This window comes from Thalassophryne amazonica, chromosome 15 (assembly GCF_902500255.1).
Source record: "Thalassophryne amazonica chromosome 15, fThaAma1.1, whole genome shotgun sequence".
Taxonomy (NCBI): domain Eukaryota; kingdom Metazoa; phylum Chordata; class Actinopteri; order Batrachoidiformes; family Batrachoididae; genus Thalassophryne; species Thalassophryne amazonica.
In genome coordinates, this window is record NC_047117.1 from 42,616,091 (window position 1) to 42,643,735 (window position 27,645).

At 43.6% G+C, this 27,645-nt stretch overlaps 1 pseudogene; it reads left to right on the forward strand.

Moving 5' to 3' along the window:
* Window positions 1-27,645, forward strand: part of LOC117526246 — a 207,199-nt pseudogene that overhangs the window by 115,612 nt on the left and 63,942 nt on the right.

Here is a 27,645-nt window from a genome sequence, read left to right on the forward strand (position 1 = left end):
TATATTTTAACAATAAATGAACGGATCATTAAAAATGTCCATGAATCAAAGTCCAAAGACATTTGCACAGGTAGAAGCGCTCCACTTACTGCGCTCAGATTCATATTTTAGAAATGACTCTCTCCTGATAACAACATTAAAGGCAATTACATATTCTGGCGAAATTACAAGTTGAAATGAACATTAAAAAAATTCATCATGAGGTTTATGTCACAGAAATCCTACTTTACAATCACACTGCAGTCATTGTTAAATTATTTCCTGTTGCATTTATAATAAACATTTGTATTTATTTACAGTGTCTGTTTTTCTGGTTGAAATGAGATATAAATAATCTGCCAGACTTAAAAAAAAATGTACAAATTTCCATGTTATTTTGTCTAAAAATAAATGTCCGAGGTTCCTTATGTTAAACAAGAAATTATCTAATCTGAAATAACAGGTGGTTTTAATTTACAGATGAAAGGTTTCTAAAGAACCATTTATTGATTTATTTAGCTATTTTAATTACAAGTGTTCTAAACTTTTTTAACAGTAATCAGAAATTCTGAGGTAACAAACAACAAAAAACATTTCGAAGGATTTTTCTTCCGAAAACTGCTCCATAAATGAGCACTCCTGTCACACGTATGTTTTGCACAGATCAGTGGTTTCTGTACCGATCCATTTTGTAGAGATCAGTGGTTTCTGTACCAATCCATTTTGTAGAGATCAGTGGTTTCTACACCGATCCATTTTGTATAGATCAGTGGTTTCTGTACCAATCCATTTTGTAGAGATCAGTGGTTTCTGCACCAATCCGTTTTGTAGAGATCAGTGGTTTCTACACCGATCCATTTTGTATAGATCAGTGGTTTCTGTACCAATCCATTTTGTAGAGATCAGTGGTTTCTGCACCAATCCATTTTCTAGAGATCAGTGGTTTCTGCACCAATCCATTTTGTAGAGATCAGTGGTTTCTACACCGATCCATTTTGTAGAGATTAGTGGTTTCTGCACCAATCCGTTTTGTAGAGATCAGTGGTTTCTACACCGATCCATTTTGTATAGATCAGTGGTTTCTGTACCAATCCATTTTGTAGAGATCAGTGGTTTCTGCACCAATCCATTTTCTAGAGATCAGTGGTTTCTGCACCAATCCATTTTGTAGAGATCAGTGGTTTCTACACCGATCCATTTTGTATAGATCAGTGGTTTCTGCCACTAGTCTTCCATGTTTTGGCCCATACGTAGGACATAGGTACCTCACAGCTCAGAGCATTGAAAGTTGGATTGGACTGAACTTTGACCGCGTCAGCCTGCCGACAAGCAGCAATGCGCGCTCCAGTCAGAAGCATCAATTTAGCTCGGCTTTTGACGCAACGCTTCTAACGCATCTAAAAAGCAACAGGTCTCATTGAAAATAATGCTTTTTAGACTGTTTTTTGACGCAGTTGACGCATCTGACATATTCAGTGTGAAAGGACCTAAAGTTCTTGAAATATAGTGGTAGTAAAACAAGTTTTTATTTGATATACAGTAGTGTTCAGAATAATAGTAGTGCTATGTGACTAAAAAGATTAATCCAGGTTTTGAGTATATTTCTTATTGTTACATGGGAAACAAGGCACCAGTAGATTCAGTAGATTCTCACAAATCCAACAAGACCAAGCATTCAAGATATGCACAATCTTAAGGCTATGAAATTTGGCTAATAGTAAAAAAAAAAAAAAATAGAAAAGGGGGTGTTTACAATAATAGTAGTACTTGTTTCCCATGTAACAATAACAAATATACTCGAAACCTGGATTAATCTTTTAGTCACATAGCACTACTATTATTCTGAACACTACTGTATTACACAACTTATTCAAGCACATTTTTCCACTTTAAGAAAGAAGGTGAAATACTGTCAAAGTTTACTGCGTTCAAGAAGCAACATGTGAATTTGAAGCATAAATATGGAATTTTAATGTAGTTGTTATTTGAATTCTTCTTCACATATCACTGTAATTTTGGTGTCATATGAAAGCCAGAGATCTCTAGTTTGATAGTATCTAGCAGATATTGATTCATCATTAACTTTTGTTGGAGTAAAAGAAACGTTTTAGAAAATCTTTAGGGAATCTAAAAAATATGGCTTAATTAAATTGTGTGTATGTGTGTGTGTGTGTGTGGGGGGGGGGGGGTGCTCCCTGGACCTATTCCAGCCTGTGGCCTATTTGTTTTGGGTTTGTGATCACCTTTGAATTTACTCAGAAGCGCCTGCGGTGCTCAAAGTCGAAACTGGCTTATCAGTAGCTGACAGTGTGCCGAGTCAATACTAAAAGTTAGCGGTTAGCTGTAACTTCCAATTAGGGCTGCCACGACTAATTGACTAGTTACAACTACATTGACTATTGAATCCATTGACGATGAATTTAGTAGTCCACGAGTCATTTGCTTTGAACCTTGAACCAATGAATCAGTGCTTTGATCCGCTGCTTCATGGATCTTTGCTTCGCTCCTCTTCAGAAGCTCCAACTCTGCTTCTTAACCCCTCTCAAAGCCATTAAAATATGTCAATCGTGAGTCACTTTTGCGGATTAAAGTGACTAACCCGGACTCCTGTCTTGTTGCAAGAAAGAAACAAGAATCATCTTCCGTTCCATTGCTACAAATGCTGTGCCACTCTCAGCTGAGTTGAGTTAATAACTTCAAAGCGAATCACCATTTAAATCAAATGACACCTCTTACCAAACATTGTAATACAAACAATAAACTGCAATCGATCAAAGTGTTTTTTTTCCCTCCCAAAATGAGACGTCCTGGCTGACGTGCAACAACCCAAGACTGTATGGCTGCAGACCTGCCGACTCCAGCAGCCAGCTGAGCTCAGCTCAGACATATGGAGAGACATCCATGCTGGTAATGTCTGAAAGGAAATGCTTTTGACAAAAACATACAGATTTTTTCTCTATGTCCGGAGATCAAGGATCCAGTGACCAATTTCATATTTAATTTAAGACTCAATAAAATGTTGTTGATATTGAAAACCTATAAAGCCTACTTGTAGCACACAGAAAATTCACAGGAGGTATCGATAAGGGAATTGGATTGATAAGCCGAATTGATCATGGTATCAATATCGATAAAATGCGATAAGCTGCAATTTAGGTATGATTCGGAAAAATAATCATTGACTAGTCAACTATCAGAATAGTCGTTTGTGGCAGCTCTACTTCCAATAATTTTTTTATCAGTTTATCTGTTTAGCGTTATAAAAGTTAACTTTTCAGTTAGCTGTGCTCACCACTGATTATGAGCAGTAAAGTCCATGCTGGATGGCTTCCCAGCCCATGTGCATGTGGTTAGAGTGAGTCTGCATGTGTGTTTGTGTGTCACTAATAGGTTCTGTCTTCCACAGGACAATACAAACCTGTACATGGTGATGGAATATGTAGCAGGTGGAGAGATGTTCTCTCATCTGCGGAGAATTGGCAGATTTAGGTTTGTGTCTGTATGCAGCCCCATATTCCACACACAAACATTTTGAAGGCATCGTCATATGTGAATGCTGGAGCTGTGACTTCTCTGTTCTGGTCACTAAACTGTTGCTATCTCCTTCAACTTTGCTTTATGCTGTCATATTTTCTTCAGCACTGTTCTGCAGGCCATATCAAGCACTGATCTGTTCTTCTCATTCCACTGAATTGTTCTTTCTGTTCAATTCTGCATATTTTGTGCAGTGAGCCTCATGCTCGGTTCTATGCTGCTCAGATTGTTCTGACGTTTGAGTACCTGCATGCTTTGGACCTGATCTACAGAGACCTGAAACCTGAAAACCTTCTCATAGACCAACAGGGCTATATACAGGTAAATAACACCTGACACTGGAATATTTGCCATCTGTTTGTTAAGCAATAATAATTTCCTTTATTGTCATTGTACATCCATGCAACAAAATTTGTCCTCTGCAGTGGACCCCAGTTAGATACAATCCTTCCACTAAGAGCAGTGGGCAGCCGCAGTGTGTCGCCCGATGTTGCAGACCGAACGCCCCCCCACCTAAAAATCAGTCCACCCTGCCTTCGCTGCACGTTTCAATTCGGAGCGTCGGGAATATTTCACTGATTATCACCTCGTTTCTGCTTAAAACTGCACTCCAATCATCATCTACTGCATCTCAGCGACAGATATCTGAAGCTTTTGTACAACAATCATTTCCACATAAATTCAGCGTTATTTCATAATTAAAGACAGAGGAAGCTATCGTCTGTAGCAGAATCAGAAAGAATATAATATGTGTTTTAGGATATTGGAAATTATCCTTTGTGGATAATTTTACCTCGAAGAAGGGCACCACCTATTTTAGGCATAGGTACTTTAATTTAGACATTCATTAATTAATTAGTCTCAATTTAATTACTCAGTCTCAATCTGCAGTCGATCGTTCTGCAGGTCAGATCCGACACCCTCTGTAAAACCATACAAAAATCACAGACAACTTCACACGTTTAAGATATTTATTTAACTCTGGCAGGAGTTAAATAACAGGACATATCACAGGAAGCAATGTAATGATGACGAAATTCAATGAGCAATGGTCATATGACGTTCAGATAATTTGGTTTCCTAGCGGGAGTTTAGGGAGTTAAATTAATCCTAATCAGGAGGGAATTTACTTTGGTATTTATTAACTTGAGAGAAGATTAATGATGCTGGATAGAGTTAAATAAAGCCACTCTGTTTATCTGACAGGCTCTGGTCTTACTTGGGAGGCAGTGCTGTTGGTCTCCGTGAGGTCTGATGCTGGAAGCCGTCTGGTTTTCAGTTGAGGACCCGTCCGTCTGCACAGCTGTCTCCGGTACCTTGGCAAAGGAACTCTGCCTGTCGCCTGCCCGGTTTCATTGGTTACCGGGGACGCTTTCCGGGTAATTGCTGTGACTTGCGATGGCAGTTCACTCTCTGGGCGGCTTAGCTGACATGGATGTTTTTATCTCTGCAGCGCTCCATAGTCTGGGCAGTCAGATTAAAGCCCCGTTTACACATAGATGGTAAGAGCTCCCGGAAGCGTCCCGGAAGAATTTTTGGCCATTTTAAGGATCACACGCCGTTGTTAATGCCGGCACTAGGGGGCGTGGCTTACTTCTGGCTTTACCGGGAATCGTCGAAAAAATTATTCAACATGTACAATAATTCCGGGAGCGGTCCCGGAGAATTCACGTGACAACAGAGGCAATGCGAACAACGGCATTTGATACTTTTTAATCGCCGTTTCATCCTGCCCCTTCCTGTAGTGCCACAGTTTACACCGCCGTAATTTGTGGCCGGCATTGTATCCATAATCAACGGTGTGTAAAACGGCGATAGAGCCCACATCGGCGTCCTCAAGGGCGTTTTAACCAGCGACAGAGGCAGACAAAACGGCGGCGCTATCGGACAGTACGCCATTCTAAACGCCACCTCCCGGTTAACAGCGTTCCAAACGGCCGATAGGCGGCAGTCAATATAAAAACACTAGTGCGCTGCATGCAGGCCTCTCACTCGCAGCCAGCTCCAGATATTTTTGCAGAGAAGCTCCAGTATGCCTCCTAAAAGAAAATTGGCAGTGGCAAGGACTTACCAAGAGGTCTGGTTGAGAAGCAGAGGGTAGCCCTGTGGTGGAGACGGAGCAACACGTTGAGGAGGGTAAAAGGAAGGAGAATAAAAGGCTGAGGATGATCTCCCTCCCCCTGCAGTGACAGAGGCATGTATTCCTGCTGCTTCAGCCTATTATACTCTGGGAGCGGTGCCTATATGCAAAAGTTCCTGGAGTAACGTAGGATTTGCCTGGATGAATCCAGCGGTACACAGGGCATTATCGGCGGCAGCAGAAACCGCCGTTCTCACGCGCGTCTTAACCTGCAATTGTAAAGGATAGAACTGGGTATTAACCCCCGTTGCCTGACGTGTGCCAGATGCTACGGCGTCAAAACACCGCTTTATTCGGCGGACTTAGCAGCGTTTTATCCACATATTTGCGGATAGTATGGTGGCCAAAACGCCGGCGAAATGCTCCGCCCCTTTCCACCGCGAAAACAGCCGGAACTACCGCGAACTTCGGTCTACGTACTGCCCACCGACAAAACCGTCTATGTGTAAACTAGGCTTAAGCGTTTGAGCGTCTCTATTCTCTATCAAAAAAACTCAAAAATTCATCTTTCGTCGTTGTCTTTTGGAAGCCGGAACAAATCAAAACTCAATACAAAAATAGCTTACTTTAGGAGAAACATGTTGACGAAAGGAATTTGGAGTTGAAGAAGAAAAAGGTTTTAATTTGAAAAATCAAAACAGGAAGTTAATTGCGCCTGCACATTTAACTTTACAAAAGTTGAGAAAAAGCTGTCTGTCGAAAAAGGAAAAGTAATTTGTTGTTGGCACGCACAAACAAGAAATAAGTTGTAAGCACCACGTGGTTTCAAACAAAGAAAAATCGTAAATCTTGTATGATGGCTGAGGCAGCGTCTCAAGACTCAGGAAAAAACAAAGCGAATGGCTCAAGAGCAGAAAAGAAAAGAGAGAAGAGAGAAAAGAGCAAGAAGCCAGCAAAAAGGCAAGAGAGAGATTTCCTGGGGTGCAGGCTTTTTTAAAGGTTTAAAAGCTCCACCCCCCAAGAATTCTGGGTACTGTAGTTTTTTCTGAGTTTCTTTATATATATGGGTGGTGGCCAAGTGGTTAATGCGCTTGGTTTCAGTTGAGAAGGTTCCGGGTTCAAATCCCACCCCACCCCTGCCACATTTCTCCATGTAATGTGGAGTTGCATCAGGAAAGGCATCCAGCGTAAAACTTGTGCCAATTCATTCATATATATATATATATATATATATATATATATATATATATATATATATATATATATATATATATATATATATATATATATATATATATATATATATATAAATAAATAAATAATAATATATAAATCAGCATCTACTCCTAAATTTCCGCTTTGAAACCAAACAAGTCCTGTGGGATAACTCTTGTAAATAGTTTTCCATGGAAACACACAACACAGTTATATATGAAAGAAAGCACATTAGGTAAACTTTCCACAATGAATAGAGTATAACATACAGTACCAGGTATATTACTTTCATGCATGAGGTTAAATGGTCACATGTTGTTTTCTTTTCTTTTCTTTTTTGTTACAATAATACAATGCAATTTTTCTTTTTAAAATGTGGTTACAATTTAATCTGCATGAGTTGGTCACATGCCTTTCCCCAGATCGTCCAACAAGGGTCACTCTTGTTCCATGGACTGGATTTTGGAGTTCCTTGCAAAACGTGAAATACTAGATCGATTTTAACCAGAGAAACTGGACTGTAATCAACAAGTTGATGGCAATTCTTCAGTGAGCTGTTTTTTCTTGAGTCTAGTTGGAAAGACATTTTTAGGACTTTTGGGAAGAAGATATGTCTTTCTGTGGTTGGTTTTTTCTTTATGTGAGAGAAGCTGGCACATCTGGTTTGGGGTCTTGATAAGATAATTCACAGCTCCGTGAGGAATGCACTTTGGGGAGTCTTAAATCCTGGAAAGGGTGGGGGTTTATGACACCGAGCCATCCTGTGTCAGCTCAGAAGGTCTCCCTTTGACACCTGGAGCTATACCAGGCCTTGCTGTGTTGTGTTTTTCCTTTTTGAAGAAACTTTCATGGCCTTTGCTTTATGCAAACTTAGGAGGATGAAGGTTGGTCACAGCTTTCTGTTACACGCCGCAGCTAGAGGAGCTGCTTCTGATGTGTTCACTGCAGCTCCGTCATTTCAAAGCATCACCGATTATCACCTTGTTTCTGCTTAAGATTGACTTTAGAATGATTTAAGAGGTTTTACCTTGTCATCTGATGATTAATAATCACATTATTCCTTTTGACCACTTTGGGTGAAGAGAGTCAGACTCAGATGAGCTGCTGAACTCTGAATAAATAATAGGGGTACACAAAATACACAAAAATAACAGTTCGGTACATACCTCGGTTCTGAGGTCACGGTTCGGTTCATTTTCGGTACAGTATGGGAACAAAATGCATAACCTAAATTTGCTTGTTGTTTAAACCAACAATTTATTGTAACATTATACAAACAGGAAAATAAAATAATTGCAAAATGCTGCCTGGTAATAAGTTAAATAAAATGTTCTCAAATAAATGACAAATGTATGAAATATTATAAAAATACATTCTTAGTAAACAGCTTTTAGCAAAACTTTTCCACAAGTAAAGTGCAGCACAATGGTTCCAGCATGAAGCCCTGTTCAATTTTATTCAACCTTCTTATTTTTGGCCAGAAAAATTAACTTGTCCAAAACTGTCACACGCTATAAGGGATTTTTTAAGAGAATTAATGTTAAAGAATCCCTTTACTTTTGTACAATTTATTTTATTTTGTATCTATTTCTATTAACTGTTCGTTTATATATATCTTTTAAAATAAAGTTTTGAAAACAAAAACATTGTGGGAGAGGCAAAAAAGTGAGTAAAACCACCTTAAAATATTTAGAACCACACATAAACTTGATTCTTGGTTTGTTTATTTATTTTGCCATTAAAATAAAATAACTTCTCAAGGCCAGGGCTTCTTAAATTCTGGGGACTATTTAATCAGAGCACAGCAAACAAGGTCAGTCAGTAGGCTGAGCGAGTCCGAGTGAGGATGATTGTAGATATCCCACCACTCAGTGATTTACAGGCTGCTGCAGGCTGTGGAGGAGGAGGGGGAGACCCGCTGCCGCTCGGTGACAACAGAGACTTTCACTTTCAGTCGCCAAACATCAGAAAAGTCTCCAGTAATGCCAGGAAAAGTAGTTAGATTTGTTGCGAGTCCATTTTGAGACCCTTACCGAAACGGTTCAATACAAATACATGCACCGTTACACCCTTACTAAAAAAAACATGTTTTTGATTGTAGGCAGAATCTCATGCAGACACAGTGAGAAGATGCAAACTCCACAAAGAAAGGGCGGGAAGCAATCCCACAACCTTCTTGCTGTCAGGCATCAGTGCTAACCACTAAGCCACCATGCTGTAAATAAAATGTATTTATTAACATTTTATTGACTCATTTACTACTTTTAGCTCAGAGGGGTGGCCTGCTGCTTAGGTGAGTCTAACAGTTAGCAGGTTTTTACAAAGTTTTTACCAAGCTGAAGAGACAGAAAAAAAAAAAAAGAGGTGAGCATGCAGTCATTGGTGCTGCAAGCAGGGCATTGTGTGATAAGTCCAGCACTCTGGAGTGCAGGGCCAGCATCCATCCATCACGTCTTCGGTGGGTCACAGCACAAGCTGTCCTCATGGAGAAGTGCATTCCAAAAGCATAAGTTAAAGTCGCTGGTACTGCGTCAGCTTCACCCAGGGCATCTCATGGACAGACCATTATAGGGAGGTGATGGTCTAGTGGTTAAGCATTGGGCTTTAGACCAGAGGATTCTCCGTTCAGCACCCAGCCAGACCAGAAAATCATGAAGGGCCCCTGCACAAGGTCCTTAATCCCCTAGTTGCTCCCAGTGTGTAGTGAGCGCCTTTGCATGGCAGCACCCTGATCCCTGACACTGGTGTGTGTCTGTGTGAATGGGTGAATGTGAGGCATAAGTGGTCTCCAGCGTCATCTTCTATGCTGTAATGTGGTGGGGCAGCAGGCTGAAGGCACCTGACATGAACAAACTCAACAAGCTCATCAGGGTGGAACTGTATTCTGTGGTGGGGGTGTTAGAGAGGAGGATGTTGAGAAAACTGCTCACTATCCGTGACAACACCTCCAACCCCCTGCATGCCACACTGATGTCCTGTCAGAGCACCTTCAGGAAAAGACTGAGGACACCAAGGTGCTCCACAGCACGCCACAGGAGGTCTTTACTACCTGTGGCAATCAGACTGTATAACTCCTCCCCATTCTGCAGAATGAATACATAACGATCAGATTTTTTTCAGTTACTCAGAGCTATGTGCATTATTGTCAACATCTTGTGCAAGTATCTTGAATCATTTTGCATAAACATGTTGTACTCATTGTTGTCACTTTAAAAAATGTTTACTGTTCACTGTTTCTGCACTCTGGCAAAACAATTTCCTTTGTGATTAACAACATTCGTACTGTCATTATGCTGACATTTTTGGCTTCTGTCATAGTTTTGGACTCGCGTCAGCTTCCTTGTCTTGAACATCTGTATTCATATTCTTGACATGCTCCTGTTATCATTGGTTTTGGTTTCTGTTCATCATTTCATTTATTGTGGTCTTCTGTTGGTGATTTTGTAGTTTCTGGTTTTGTTTCTTTTACTTTCTGTGTTTTGTAATCTGGTTATGTTCCTTTATTTTTTTTATTGCATTCTCTGTTAATCATTATTTCGTGTTGTCCTTCATTTTATCATCGGTATTCTTTAGTCGCTGGTTTTGTTTTCTGTCATTTATTTTCTGTTTAGCCTGCAGTCTGTTTTGCCATCTCATTATCGGTTATTCCATTTACTTTTATACCTTAGCCTGTCAGGCTGGGCGGAGGTGAGGCACAGACAGAGGCTGGACACAAATGCAGGCTCTCAAACAGGACCTATGAGTAAAAAGGATGGTCTTTATTACAGGCAGGGGTTCGGCAACAGGAAGACAGTCCGCGGAGCAAAAGTACCAGACAAGGACGAGACAGAAGACGTGGTCAAAAACTAGCAGGGTCAGTACACGAGCAAACTGGGTTTTCAGAGCTGAGGCAAAAACAGGGTCAGGTAAACAGAGCAGAATCAAAACACGGCAAGAGGAAAAACAGAACGAGACAAGGCGCCGGTAAGTGATGAGCATCATTGACAAACGAGCAGTGATTGAATGAACAGACGCAGTTTAAATAAAGAAGGCGGTGACAGGAAAACAAGGTGCACGTGAGGACGAAGGATCTGGAGAGGGGGCATGGCTGGCAGATGAGGAACAGGTGCAAAAGAATGAATGAAGAAAACGCAATGCAAGCAAACCAAAAGAACTAAGTGACTGGAAAATCAACAGAGAAAAATGAGATGTGCTTAAGGCAGAAAATAATAAACGTAAGCAAAGCAAAAGGGCAAAAACCAATTTCAATTTCAATTTATTAATTTATATAGCGCCAACTCACGACAAAGTCGCCCAAGGCGCTTCACATAATTCACAACACAAATGAATCTAAAATCAAAATTAAAAGCAAGAAAAGCACAGTAAAAAGATAAAACACAGTAGAATAAAAAGAAATTACAAAGCAAACACAAACAGATTAAAAAATTAATGATAAGACAGTCTAAAAAAGTGGGTCTTCAGTCTTGATTTAAAAATCTCCACCGTCTCAGACTGCCGATTAACAGCAGGTAGATCGTTCCAAAGAGCCGGACCATGGTAGGCGAAGGCTCTATACCCCACAGACTTTTTGTTCATCCTCGGAACACACAGAAGCCCTGTGCCCTGCGAACGCAAGGGCCTCGCAGGTACGTAGGGCTTAACCAAGTCCGCCAGGCAGGAAGGTGCCAGTCCATGAACAATTTTATAAACCAACAATAAAACTTTGAAATCCGATCTGGCAGAAACCGGTAGCCAATGAAGGGATGCCAGAATGGGAGTAATGTCAAACCTTGTACTTTGTGTCAAAGGTCTGGCAGCAGCATTCTGTACCAAATGAAGTCCTCGAATGCTAGACTGCAGCAGGCCAGAAAATAAAGCATTACAATAATCCAATCTAGAAGAGACAAGAATCATCTGAATCTGAATCAGAGTCTCAGCATCAGCCATAGACAGGTTGGGGCGAATCTTCGCTATATTTCTCAGATGAAAGAAAGCAGTCCTCGTAATTTCCCTAATGTGGAGGTCAAAGGACAACGTAGGATCAAAAATTAGCCCAAGGTTCCTCACTTTGTCAGTATGATGTATAACACATGAACCTAGCCTAAGTGCCAGCTGATCAAATTGATGCCGATGTCTTGCTGGACCAAGAACCATCATTTCAGTCTTATCAGAGTTCAAAAGTAGAAAGTTGCTAGACATCCAACTTCTCACTGCTGCGAGACAGTCCTGTAAAGATTTTATGTGGACAGGATTTCCAGCAGCTATCGGCATATACAACTGAATATCATCAGCATAACAATGAAAAGCAACCCCGAAACGCCGCAAAATGTTCCCAAGGGGTGCCATATACAGGGAAAAAAGCAGGGGACCCAGAACGGATCCCTACGGAACCCTGAACTTCATGCCCTTAAAGTCAGAGGTAGTGTTATTGCACAAAACACAGTGGGAACGGCCAGACAGATAAGACGTCAGCCACGCAAGAGCAGTTCCAGTAATCCTTTAACAGTTTTCTAGCCTATCAAGTAGAATATGATGATCAACTGTGTCAAACGCAGCACTGAGATCCAACAGCACCAATGCTGTAGTAGTATCTGAGTCCATTGCTCGCAGAAGATCATTAACTACTTTAATAAGTGCTGTTTCTGTGGAGTGATGTCTTCTAAAAGCAGACTGCAGTGGCTCAAAAAGGTCATTCTCAGTAAGATAGTCCACAAGCTGCTGTGAAACCACCTTTTCCAGAATTTTAGAGCAGAATGATAGATTTGATATCGGCCTATAATTTTTCAATACACCAGGATCAAGATTAGATTTCTTGAGTAGTGGTATGACCCCCCACAGTTAATAAAGTAAACCTGGATTTATAAATAAAAGCAACACCCCCGCCTTTCCTCACATCATGTGAAACGTGACTAAAAGTGTACTCCGGTGGGCAGGCCTCATTCAGAGGAAGGACAGTTGTGGATTTAAGCCAGGTTTCACATAATCCAAGCATATCCAGGCGATGATCCACAATTAAGTCATTCACCAGCAATGACTTCAGAGACAATGACCTGATGTTAATGAGACCCAAACTAAGGATCTCGGTGGGATCATCAGATTTTAACGAAGTCATGCGGAAGTTCTGCTCCTCAGCAGCCAGTGATGCAGCATGTTTCAGTGGCCAGAGGAGCTCTGGTGAAACGTCGTGTCTGCGAGCCCGCAGACGACAGCACTGGCATAAAAACTCCGCAGCCCGGCAAGAGGCAGCAGCAGGAAGCTGCGGCACAAACGGGCACGGCTTTAGTGGAGCCGGTCCGGTCATCGGAGAGGACAGTCCAGGAACAACAGGACGAATCCAGCAGGCTCTCGTGCGCAGCACGCGCTGACCAGGAGATAATGTGACTAAGCAAAATGGAAAACCAGGAGATCAATAAAAATAAACACAGAACTGGAACAGAGCTGACACTGAATAAAATATAGAAATAAATGCAGTGTCAATACAAAATACTAATAAGAAATCAATCACAAAGAACATAATCAAATACTAAACACTGAAGATGAAAAATAAGTAAAACCTGTGACTAAGCACGATGTAAAGAATGTGAAAAGCTAAAGTAATATACATAACTACTAAAATAAAAGATGACCAAGAATGAAACTAGTGACAAAGAAACGCAATGAATGACTAAACCAAAAATGCAATACATGAGAACCAAGACCAGGAACACAGAATAATACATAAACATGAATAATCAGAAACAGACAAGAAAATAAACAAGCTGCCAAGCAAACAAAAACAAAGTCAAGAATGGGCTAAACTGAAGGAAAAGAAAGGGAAACGAAGACAGGAACCGAAATAGGACAGAAGCATGACATAGCCTGTATCATTTCCGTTCTAGTTTTGGACATACGAGGGCTGTCCGTAAAGTATAGGTCCTTTTTATTTTTTTCAAAAACTATATGGATTTCATTCATATGTTTTTACGTCAGACATGCTTGAACCCTCGTGCGCATGCGTGAGTTTTTCCATGCCTGTCGGTGACGTCATTCGCCTGTGAGCACTCCTTGTGGGAGGAGTCGTCCAGCCCCTCGTCGGAATTCCTTTGTCTGAGAAGTTGCTGAGAGACTGGCGCTTTGTTTGATCAAAATTTTTTCTAAACCTGTGAGACACATCGAAGTGGACATGGTTCGAAAAATTAAGCTGGTTTTCAGTGAAAATTTTAACAGCTGATGAGAGATTTTGAGGTGATTCTGTCGCTTTAAGGACTTTTCACGGTGCGAGACGTCGCTCAGCGCTCTCAGGCAGCGTCATCAGCCTGTTTCAAGCTTAAAACCTCCACATTTCAGGCTCTATTGATCCAGGACGTCGTGAGAGAACAGAGAAGTTTCAGAAGAAGTCGGTTTCAGCATTTTATCCGGATATTCCACTGTTAAAGGAGATTTTTTTAATGAAAGACGTGTGGACGGGTCCGGGCGTCGGGACGCAGCCGACGCGGCGCGGCGGCACAGGAAAAACACCTGTAAAATCCAGGCGGCTTTTGATGGCTTTCAATGGAGTGAGTATATGAGAAATTGTTTATCAGCTGGAGATGTTCCAACTTGTCCTCAAGGCTTCCAACAGAGGTGTTTTTCCTGTGGCGGAGCGTCACGGCGGCTGCGAGCCGACGCTGCAATCCGCCCGCACGTCTTTCATTAAAAAAATCTCCTTTAACAGTGGAATATCCGGATAAAATGCTGAAACCGACTTCTTCTGAAACTTCTCTGTTCTCTCACGACGTCCTGGATCAATAAAGCCTGAAATGTGGAGGTTTTAAGCTTGAAACAGGCTGATGACGCCACCTGAGAGCGCTGCGCGACGTCTCGCACCGTGAAAAGTCCTTAAAGCGACAGAATCACCTCAAAATCTCTCATCAGCTGTTAAAATTTTCACTGAAGACCAGCTTAATTTTTCGAACCATGTCCACTTCAATGTGTCTCACAGGTTTAGAAAAAATTTTGTTCAAACAAAGCGCCAGTCTCTCAGCAACTTCTCAGACAAAGGAATTCCGACGAGGGGCTGGACGACTCCTCCCACAAGGAGTGCTCACAGGCGAATGACGTCACCGACAGGCGTGGAAAAACTCACGCATGCGCACGAGGGTTCAAGCATGTCTGACGTAAAAACATATGAATGAAATCCATATAGTTTTTGAAAAAAATAAAAAGGACCTATACTTTACGGACAGCCCTCGTAGTCATTAATTTTCTTTTTAGAGTTGTCATGTTTCTTTTTCTTTGTCCCTTTTTGTTTTGTTCACGTTAATTATTGTTTGTCTTGGGCACGTCATGCTTTTCACAGTTGGTTTTCCTGTTACTTATTTATCTTGCTTTAGTCTGCTTTGTTTTTTGTCTCACTGCATCATCTTGCACCTGCCTTTGTGTTTCTCGGTCATGACCCTTCCAGATCCCTTCTCACACCTGTTCCCCATTCATACTCTAATTAACCAGCCCATTATTTAAGCCTTCACAGCCCCTCACTTCACTGTCAGGTTGTTGATTTCATGTCACTTTACAGCTTTTGTCCAAGTTCTGTTTTGTCCTCTTTTTTTGCCTGCCAGTATCTTGACCTTGCCTCGTCTTTGACCTTACGTTTGTCTTTGCCTCTGAACACCGCCATGCTGTGTATTTGCACTTCTGCCTGTTTTTGGACCACGCCTCAGCTCCTTGTCTGTCTGTCACCTTTGCCTCACTGCTGGACCACCTGTGTACCAAGTCCCTCCCTGTTTTTCATTAAACTTTTTTTTTCTTACACCATCAGTTGTGACAGTTTGCATTTGTGTCCACCCAGTTTGAGCCATGCCAAAACTAAACCTGACATTTTCTTAGTCTTATTCTAAATTGTAAAGCCCGTTGAGCTTCTGATGCAGATGGAAAAGCGCTATATAAATGCAGTCCATTTGCAATTTACTACTACTACTAATGCTAAAGTGTTCAATTGCCTATGTCATTCCCTGTATGTCACAGTATATGTGTGCCACATTTGGCTCAATTCTGAGGTGCTGTTTGGACAGGAGAAAGAAATATACACACATACAGTTGTTTCTTAGTATATAGAAGCCTCAAGCACACCAATCTCAGACTAGTGTGATGCAATCAATACAATTCTTTGTTGAATTCAGGCATTCACTTTCCATGATAAATAAGAATAGGAGATGAGTGTTATTGCATAATATCAAATACATCCATTGTATTTAAGAAAATACCAGGTGGTCAGCACAGTGATTAGCACTGTTGCCTCACAGTGAGAAGGTGCCAGGTTCACTTCTGACCTGGTTCTGTCTGTGTGGAGTTTGCAGCTGTTTGTGTGGTGCTCTTGCTTCCTGCCACTTCCAAAGACATGCAGGTTAAAGACATGGGGGTGGAAGTAGTGTTTATTTGCCATGTCTTACGTGTCCTTGTTAACTTGCTAGCATCCACAGAGTGCTCAATGCCTGCACATGTGACACAGTGCTGTCTCACAAAGTGATTTGTCATGCTACTAGTGTACTTAGCTATTCTGCAAAGCTTACAAACAAGTAAACTTTCATCTAAATTTTCTTCATTATAAAATCCAACTCTTTTCCAATCTTTCAATTTTACATAGGAAGAAATGACTTGTTGTCCCTCTCCAGAAAGAAGAGTGTTATTCTTTAGACTAATAATACTGTGCTCTGTGCCAGGAACATTCACACTTCAGTCACAGATTAATTTTGTTTGGGGTCAGTGTCATTGAGGACAGAGAACCCATTTTCACCAGGCAATGACTTGCATTGTTTAGAAGGCAATTATATTCTGAAATATGTCACCATGCCCCTAATAATGCTATATACGGTGCTCTCCAAAAGGATTGGACCCCTTGGATTTCACACATTTTAATTTGTTTAAATCTGACTTCTCAATGTAAGAATTTCTAAATTTTTCTTCCTTAAACTCACCTCAAAGCAAAACACACAATTTAATAGAAATTAATCAAAAATATAAAAGTCAAGATGATGGGTTGCATATGTAATGGGACACATTTGTAAAATACTGTAAATAATGTTTTCTTCAGACACGTCAGGGGATGGATACATTAACATTTTGAAGTCACTGAATATGTCTTTGACTTAATTTACAATTATGAAGAAATGCAAACTGTATGGCACTTTATGGTAAACCTGTGTAGACAGTTGTCAAAAACTGACTGTGCAAGAAGGACAAGAATGAGGAAAGCCACCAAGACACCCAGACAACATAGAAGAAGTTATAGGCTTCTATGGCTGTGATTGGAGAAATTGTGCATCATGCATGTTTTGCATTTTATATCTCAAGCTATACAACTTCATGTTCAAGTGGTATACAGGAGGATTTTCTTTAAAAGAGGACGCAAAAGTTCAGCTACAAATTGCAAGAAGATACATCTGAGATGCAAGCCTAGATTTGATGTTTTGGTAAAAAAAAAAAAACCCTTCTCTGATCCATTTCCATCATCTTCAGATTTATACCCCATCACATATATAATAAATGAATGAATGAATGAGTTTATTCGGCACACAATTCCCAAAAAAAAAACCTCATAACAAAGCAAATTTACAAAGATCCCCTGTGGACGAAAGGGTGAGGGCAGAAGCAAAGCTTATAAATACCCACCCCTTATACTAAAAAAGAAGAAATATATACACTCATGCACACAAACAAAATTTCATAAATACATATCTACACAATCACATACATATATGCATACACACACACACACACACATATATATATATATATATATATATATATACTTACATGTACTGTACATACATACATACGCACACAAAAAACCACACAAACCCAAAAGTAATAACAAATCAATAGACCTAAGTCTTCAACAATAGCAAGCAATTTTGTTATTCTTGTCGTCCCAGAATTTTAGAATATGTAAACAAGCAAACAATGGATTTGTTGGCTCGCAGTGTGATTTGTTACTAATAATTCTTACAACTTCCTTTTACAGCAAAAATGTTGGATTAGTATTAGTTATATATATATATATATATATATATATATATATATATATATATATATATATATATATATATATATATATATATATATATATATATATATATATTTTTTTTTTTTTTTTTTTTTTTTCCCCATACCTCAATGCAGTAGGTCATATATGGAACGAACAATAGTGTTGGCAAAATGAAATCTTGTGCTTTATGCAGAATTGCAATGGCTTCTGATATTTTGGATTTAACAAAATTAATTATCATCAATAACGACACCAAGAAATTTTGTATTAGTTACAATTTCAGTTTCAATATCATTTATAATAATACATTTCTGCAGGAACTCCTGGACTTGTTTCCAAATATGATACACTTTGTCTTACCAAAGTGGAGTGATGATTTGTTTGAATCAAACCATTGTTTAATCTTCTATAGCTCCTTTTCCATCATGCCCAAGGTTTTGTCCCAAGTGATCCCCACTACAGAACACAGTCTTATCATCAGGAAACAAAACACAACTGACGGACTTGGAAACCAAACATATGTCATTAATATACAGAAGAAACAACAACGGCCCCAGAACTGAACCCTGGGGCACCCCACAAGTAATTTTCATGAGTTCAGAATTTGTCCCACCAGTATTTACACACTGATATGTATTGTATAAATGGCATATGATTGGATAGTTAGCTTGTAGTTTGTCCAATAGCACAGTATGGTCTATAGTATCAAGTGCTTTATGTAAATAAAAAAACCCTACAGTATATTGCTTATTTTCAATTGCATTTGTACACAGTAAAATTGCCAGTGTAAAACTAACACTGACAGTGTTAAATTAACACACTGGCAGTGTTAATTTAACACTGGTGATTTTACTGTCTAATTGGTTCAACAAAATCAATTACAGCCAGTGAAGTAGTGCGATTTTTAGTGAGATTGCTCTATAATTTGAGAAGACAGCAGTATCACTTTAGCCGATTTTATTCTGAAAGGAAATGTCCCGGTCATTAGTGACAAGTTACAAATATACGGAAAAGGTTTAACAATACAATCAGTAATATTTTTAATCAAAAACATATCAAAATTATCACTATCAGTTGATTTTTTTTTCCCTTGAGTATACGAACAATGTTATTCATCAGTTTCTTTATTGAACACTGAATCCTGAATTTTATTAATTGTTTTACTGTAATCCAAAGAGCACATTCCAGAAGATACAAATGAATCAGCTAAATGTTTACCCACATTTACAAAGTAGTCATTAAGTGATCTGCTATAGCTTTATTCACCTTAACTGTACCAGTACTTCTGTAAAACATGGCAGGATATTCTTTAACACCTTTTCTCTTATTTATGACTTCATTTAAAATCTTCCAAGTACCCTTAATGTTTGTTTTATTTTTTTTCCAATAAATCACTATAATACTGCCTTTTACAAGATTGCATAATGTTAATTAATTTATTTTTATATGTCTATCTTTTCTCAGCATCAAATATTCTTAGTTTTAAGACCTGCTTGTACAGAAAATTCTTCTTTTTACATGCATTTTGCAGTCCCTTAGTGATCCAAGGTTTGTCAACATTTTGCTTATTTCCAACATATCATATAAATTGGAGATAATAGAAATGAATGACTCATAAGATTGATCAATGTCCTCAAAATAAATGTCACTCCAGTTCTGATCTATTAAGTCCATTCTAAGATCTTCCAAAGTTTTTGTGGACATTTGAATTTAATATTGAAAAGCCCATTTGGTGTATATTTTGCATTATATCTCAATCAAAAGTGCCTCAATCACTCTCATTTGTGAGGTGCAAACTGGGACTCTCAATGAATCACTTCATCTGCATCTGATCCAGATATTTGATTTTAACATTGAAAAGTCCTTTTGATCTATATTTTGTATTATATTTTAGCTTATGAAAAGTCACTTCAAACAGGACTTTTGACCTTGAAAATTTTTTCAAAGTTAAAAATTTGTGGAAACTAGTGCTGGGTGAGGTTTGCACTCTAAGAGCACAGTGCTCTAATTTGTTTGTTTGTTTGTGTGTGTCCTGATCAAATAATGAATGTAGAAATTTGGGTTGTTTTTAAGGCAGTACACTCTTGAAAAGCTGTGTTTCACCACAATTCTGTACCATTCTAATGAGTCTTTCAAGCACAGTTATTATGACTAATACAAAATCACAATTCATAAGCCACTTTTTGACTCTTGCCACTTGTAACAGACAAGGAGCACACATATATCCTTAGCCAGCCTCTCTCTATTGGCAAAAGTAACTGCAGGTGTGTTGTGTGGGCCGCTGAAGAGGAGGTACTGCTGGCCCACCACCAGAGGGCGTCCTGCCTGAAGTGCGGGCTTCAGGCACGTGAGGGCGCCGGAGCACCGGGAGTGGCAGCTGTCACTCATCTACAACACCAGCTGTCACTCATCATCATCATCCACACCTCCATAAGAGCCGGGCAGCATCTTCACCTCACTGCTGAGAAATCGTCTACCGTTAAGTAAACGTCTCAGCCTTTGATTACATACAGTAGTAACGTTTTTACTTCTGTACTTACTGACATTATTCTGAGTTTGCAGACTGTTAGTTGTTACTTCAGCATCTGTACAAACTCCGTGATTGAGAGGTAGAGGTGCTTTCCACCTTTGTGTTGAACTGTTTGCTGGGTGTTCATACACCCACCATCACCTGTCTGTTCTTCCTGCCAGCAGTACCCGATCTGACAGCCGGAGGCAGTGGCCACCTGGGGACCCAGTGCTTGGCAGCTCCAGGATTGCTTCAGGTCCGGTGGAGTGGAAGGCGTGTGGGATCCGGCTCTTTTCTGGACGGGCGTCTCCTATCCTCGAGCCTGCTCACACACCACCGTAACTTATTTGACTGGTGATCTCAATTGTGTTGTCTGTTGCTCTGTTGTGCACATTCACAACATTAAATTGTTATATTTGGCTTATTCCATTGTCCGTTCATTTGCGCCCCCTGTTGTGGGTCCGTGTTCCTACACTTTTCACAACAGGATTTCTCGGCCAGCGTCATGGATCCCGAGGGGCGTCAACCATCGCTTGAACCACCAATGGAAACACAGGGTGCAGAGGCGTCGGCAGGAGGCGTGTTAGGAGAGCTGCAGCAAATCTTAACCGCCTTCACTGCTCGGTTGGATTTAGTAACCGAGCAGAACGTCATACTCAATTGGAGGATGGAGGCTCTCACTGCCCAGGTGGAAGCGCGCACTCCAAGCGCTGCTGCAGTGCCTCCTCCAGCCGACCAAGCACAAAATACAGACGTTCCAGTGGTGATTCAACGAACCCCCCCCCCCCATCCCCTGAAGCATACATAAGCCCACCGGAACCGTACGGAGGTTGTGTCGAGACGTGCGCGGACTTCTTAATGCAGTGCTCGCTTGTCTTTGCACAATGTCCCATCATGTACACGTCAGATGCTAGCCGGGTGGCTTATGTCATCAATTTGCTTCGAGGAGAGGCACGCGCCTGGGATACGGCGCTCTGCGAGCAAAACTCACAGCTCCTAACAACATATACAGGGTTTGTGAGGGAGTTTAAACAAATGTTTGATCATCCCAATAGAGGCGAGACCGCTTCGACTGTGCTGCTGTCTATGAGACAGGGACGTCGGAGTGCAGCCGAGTACGTCGTCGACTTCCGCATCGCGGCTGCGAGGTCCGGCTGGAATGACGTTGCACTCCGTGCCGCCTTCGTAAATGGACTGTCTCCGGTCCTGAAGGAGCACCTGCTGGCTAAGGATGAGCCGCGGGATTTTGACAGGCTTGTTGACGGGCTTGTTGACCTGGTTATACGGTTAGACAACCGGTTAGAAGAACACCGTCAGGAGCGGTGCGAAGGGCGTGGCACGAGCCGTCCCTCTTCCTTCCGGGTCCAAAAGGGTGCTGCCGTCTCCACGCTCCACTGTCAGAGAGCCCCGTGGAACCACAGCTCCCCCTGCTGACGAAGCTATGGACACGAGCAGGGCCAAAGTTAAATCACATGACAGACAATGGAGGCTGACTCGCGGGGAGTGTTTTTCCTGTGGCTCTGATGAGCACATACAAAGAAACTGCCCCAAACGGTTAAACTTCAACGCCCGCCCTTAGAGACTGGGTTAAGGGTGGGTCATAACATCCACGCAGGAAAAGCCCGTAGATCAGCACGCATACCAGTAACGATCCTTTGTGGGGATCTTACCCTTCACGCCCCAGCACTGGTGGACACGGGGTCTGAAGGGAATCTGCTGGACAGCAGATGGGCTAGGGAGGTAGGGCTCCCTCTAGTGGCACTACCTTCCCCATTGAAGGTACGGGCACTTGATGGCACCCTTCTCCCATTAATCACACATCAGACACAACCAGTGACATTGGTGGTGTCTGGAAATCACAGGGAGGAGATTGTGTTTTATGTGACACCTTCTACCTCCCGAGTGATTTTGGGGTTTCCATGGATATTAAAGCACAATCCCCAGATTGATTGGCTGTCTGGGGTAGTGATGCAGTGGAGCGACACCTGCCACCGGGAATGTTTAGGATCCTCGGTTCCACCCGGTGTGACAGCTAATGAGGAAGTTAAAGTCTCCCCCAATCTGTCAGCGGTGCCTGAGGCGTACCATGATCTTGCTGATGTTTTCAGCAAAGATCTGGCACTCACTCTTCCCCCGTCCCGTCCGTATGATTGTGCCATTGATTTATCCCAGGCGCTGAGTACCCGTCCAGCAGGCTGTACAACCTCTCTCGTCCTGAGCGCGAATCAATGGAGACCTACATCCGGGACTCCTTAGCTGCCGGGTTGATCCGGAACTCCACCTCCCCGATGGGTGCAGGTTTCTTTTTTGTCGGCAAGAAAGACGGCGGACTCCGTCCATGCATTGACTACAGGGGACTGAACGAAGTCACGGTTCGTAATCGATACCCGCTGCCTCTGTTAGATTCTGTGTTCACGCCCCTGCATGGAGCCCAAATTTTTACCAAATTGGATCTTAGAAATGCGTACCACCTGGTTCGGATCCGGAAGGGAGACGAGTGGAAGACGGCATTCAACACCCCGTTAGGTCACTTTGAGTACCTGGTCATGCCGTTCAGCCTCACCAATGCGCCCGCGATGTTCCAGGCATTGGTTAATGATGTCTTGCGGGACTTCCTGCACCGGTTCGTCTTCGTATACCTGGACGACATCCTCATCTTCTCCCCGGATCCTGAGACCCATGTCCAGCATGTACGTCAGGTCCTGCAGCGGTTGTTGGAGAACCGGCTGTTTGTGAAGTGCGAGAAGTGCGAGTTCCACCGTTCTTCTTTGTCCTGCCTGGGGTTCATCATCTCCTCCAACTCCGTCGCACCCGATCCGGCCAAGGTTGCGGCGGTGAGGGATTGGCCCCAACCGACGAGCCGTAGGAAGCTGCAACAGTTCCTCGGCTTTGCTCATTTCTACCGGAGGTTTATTAAGGGTTATGGCCAGGTAGTTGGCCCCCTGACGGCCCTGACCTCCACTAAAGTCCCCTTCACCTGGTCGGATCGGTGCGAAGCCGCATTTACGGAGTTGAAACGTCGGTTCTCGTCTGCACCCGTTCTGGTGCAGCCTGATCCCAATCGCCAGTTTGTTGTTGAAGTGGATACCTCTGACTCAGGGATAGGAGCCGTGCTGTCCCAGAGCGGGGAGTCCGACAAGGTTCTCCATCCATGTGCCTATTTTTCCCGCAGGTTGACCCCGGCGGAGCGGAACTATGATGTCGGCAATCGGGAACTTCTTGCGGTGAAAGAGGCTCTTGAGTAGTGGAGACACCTGTTGGAGGGAGCTGCGGTACCATTTACGGTTTTCACGGACCATCGGAACCTGGAGTACATTCGGACCGCCAAGCGTCTGAACCCCAGGCAAGCCCGCTGATCACTGGTCTTCGGGCGATTTGACTTCCGGATTACCTACCGTCCCGGGACTAAGAACCAGCGATCTGACGCCCTGTCCCAGGTCCGTGAAGAGGAGGTCAAGGTCGAGCTGTCAGATCCACCGGAACCTATCATTCCCGATTTCACTATCGAGGCAGCCTTCACCTGGGATGTGGAGAAGACCGTCCGGGAGGCCCTGACACGGAACCCGGACCCAGGGACCGGTCCTAGGAACAGACTCTACGTCCCACCAGAAGCCAGAGCTGCTGTCCTGGACTTCTGTCAAGGGTCCAAGCTCTCCTGTCACCAAGGGGTGTGAAGAACCGTGGCAGTGGTCAGGCAGCGCTTCTGGTGGGCGTCCATGGAAGCCGATGTCCGGGAGTATGTCCAGGCCTGCACCACCTGTGCCAGGGGAAAGGCAGACCACCAACGGGCGCAGGGTCTCCTCCAACCATTACCTGTGCCCCACCGCCCCTGGTCCCATATCGGCCTGGACTTCGTCACAGGCCTCCCGCCGTCCCATGGCATGACCACCATCCTCACGATAGTGGACCGGTTCTCCAAGGCGGCCCACTTCGTGGCCCTCCCGAAGCTCCCGACGGCCCAGGAGACTGCAGACCTCCTGGTCCACCACGTCGTGCGTCTGCATGGGATTCCATCCGATGTCGTCTCTGACCGTGGTCCCCAGTTCTCCTCGCAGGTCTGGAGGAGTTTCTGTAGAGAGCTGGGGGCCTCCGTGAGCCTCTCGTCCGGGTACCATCCCCAGACCAACGGACAGGTAGAGCGGGCCAACCAGGAGTTGGAACAGGCCCTTCGCTGTGTGGCCTCGGCGCACCCGACGGCCTGGAGCAACCATCTGGCCTGGATCGAGTACACACACAACAGTCAAGTCTCGTCTGCCACCGGCCTCTCCCCGTTTGAGGTGTGTTTGGGGTACCAGCCCCCATTGTTCCCGCTAGTGGAGGGAGAGGTCAGGGTGCCCTCGGTCCAGGCCCATCTGAGGCGGTGCCGTCGGGTGTGGCGTTCTGCCCACTCTGCCCTGCTCAAAGCCCGGACGAGGGCCAAGGCCCATGCAGACCGCCGGCGGTCCCCGGCCCCTGCATACCAGCCCGAGCAGGAGGTTTGGCTGTCAACAAAGGACATCCCATTACAGGTGGAATCTCACAAGCTGAAGGATCGGTACATTGGCCCTTTCCCCATCATCAAGGTCCTCAGTCCTGCCACGGTGAAGCTGAGGCTGCCAGCTTCACTGCGGATCCATCCAGTATTCCATGTCTCCCGGGTCAAGCCTCACTACACCTCTTCCCTCTGTGCCCCTGGACCGGCGCCGACTCCTGCCCGGATCATCGATGGGGAGCCTGCGTGGACAGTTCGCTAGCTCCTGGACGTCCGTTGTAAGGGCCGGGGATTCCAGTATCTGGTGGACTGGGAGGGTTATGGACCCGAAGAGCGCTCCTGGGTGAAGAGGAGCTTCATCCTGGACCCGGCCCTCCTGGCCGATTTCTACCGCCGACATCCGGACAAACCTGGACGAGGGGGGGGGGGTCCTGTTGTGTGGGCCGCTGAAGAGGAGGTACTGCTGGCCCACCACCAGAGGGCATCCTGCCTGAAGTGCGGGCTTCAGGCACGTGAGGGCGCCGGAGCACCGGGAGTGGCAGCTGTCACTCATCTACAACACCAGCTGTCACTCATCATCATCCACACCTCCATAAGAGCCGGGCAGCATCTTCACCTCACTGCTGAGAAATCGTCTACCATTAAGTAAACGTCTCAGCCTTTGATTACATACAGTAGTAACGTTTTTACTTCTGTACTTACTGACATTATTCTGAGTTTGCAGACTGTTAGTTGTTACTTCAGCATCTGTACAAACTCCGTGATTGAGAGGTAGAGGTGCTTTCCACCTTTGTGTTGAACTGTTTGCTGGGTGTTCATACACCCACCATCACCTGTCTGTTCTTCCTGCCAGCAGTACCCGATCTGACAGCCGGAGGCAGTGGCCACCTGGGGACCCAGTGCTTGGCAGCTCCAGGATTGCTTCAGGTCCGGTGGAGTGGAAGGCGTGTGGGATCCGGCTCTTTTCTGGACGGGCGTCTCCTATCCTCGAGCCTGCTCACACACCACCGTAACTTATTTGACTGGTGATCTCAATTGTGTTGTCTGTTGCTCTGTTGTGCACATTCACAACATTAAATTTGTGGGTCCGTGTTCCTACACTTTTCACAACAAGGTGTCTCTCAAAAAATGAGAATATCATGAAGAATTTCAATATTTTTGTCACGTATTTCAGAATTGGAAAATTTTAAGTATTTCAGGCCCATTACATATAAACTAAAATGTTTTCAAGCATTTTTGTAATTTTAACTTTGCTAATTATGGCCAACAGCTCCAAGAAATTGAAAATGCATATCTCAAAATATAATATTTAATTTAAAATCACTATTTATGCAGTGTGAATAACATGAACCTCTCAATTTTGTTCAATACACACAACATAATTATAGGGAAAACCGCTGACCTGTCCAGAAGACACTCATTGACACCCCGTCTAAAGGCCTCTTCACACATAACATGAATGAGGAAGAATGGCACACGAAGGAGGATTTGAATGGCACTCGTGAAAAATCGGAGCCGCACTTGAACGCTTGTACAGCACTCACCACATCCATTTGGGTACAGCACATGCACTCTACATTCGTGTCGCTCGTGCTGGAAACCCATTTGAATGTCGGGCAAGATGAGGTCGCACTGCCATCGGATTGTGCTCCCAACATTCGCACAGCATGTTGAACGCAGGTCGGACATATTGTGCTGCGGCCTAGGGGCTGCACAAAGTCATCGGCTACAATTGAACCCTGGTCAAATGGTCCCACATTTTCTAAGTGCTCCGCAAGTGTGCAGCTTCCCCCTGAGCACCACAAATGGCGTGCGAGTGTCCAGTGTCCCCCCTCCCCCAAGCAACACAAATAGCGTGAAAGTGTGCAGCATGTCCCCCCAAGCAACAGAAATAGCATGTGAGTGTGCCCCCCCCACCATGAGCCTACATTGTCGAGGTGCGGCTAAGGTAGTGAAGGCTAAAATGGTGGCCGGTGTGCAGTGCCATCACTGTCAGCGCAGTGTGCACATTTGGACGGCTGTCATGTCCATGATGAAACAGCTGACAGTTGTGGAACACCCATCATGGCATATTTAGCATGTCCTGCTGGAGATGGAATCACCGGCCAGCAGCATTCCCACACAACCATAACAGAGATAAAAAATAAAAACCCTGTTGGTCCGGCTGCGTGTCACAGCACCCAGCACCAGCGTCCCATCCAACCGGACAGGCAGACACGCAGACACAATGTCCACATGGTCTGTCTGCCATGTGACAGCCTGACTGACAATTCAGCCACATCCTGGAGCTGTGAGCCCATTCATGTGAGAGTATTGCTGCTCCTTACAGGTTGGCATGTCACTTGTCAGTGATGTGATGTCCATATTGACATGATCACACATGCCCACATCCACTAGTTATGCATTTGTCAAGTGGCCGTGGTTGACAAGTAATCACGTCATGGGATGGATGTCATTCAAAATCAAACAGGGAGGGAGCTGACAACGGGCCACGACCAGTGACTGCGTTCTTGCAGCTTGCAGTCACAGCACTCACCGCATCCATTCAGGTACAGCACATGCACTCTACATTCGCATGTCGCTCGTGCTGGAAACCCATTTGAACATCGGACAAGATGAGGTCGCACTGCCATCGGATTGCGCTCACAACATTTGCACAGCATGTTGAACACCGTGTCCGCAGCACAAAGCTGGGTACCACATATCGTGCCATGAAGAACATCACCTCTCACCACACCACCACGATGCACATGTGTGGGCAGTCTCGCCTGTCGCCTGCTAAAAAATGAAAAACAGCTCACCGGCCCACTGCGCCTCACGTGGCACACGCTCGCAATGTCCACACGGTCTGTCCATCATGTGACAGCCTGAGTGAC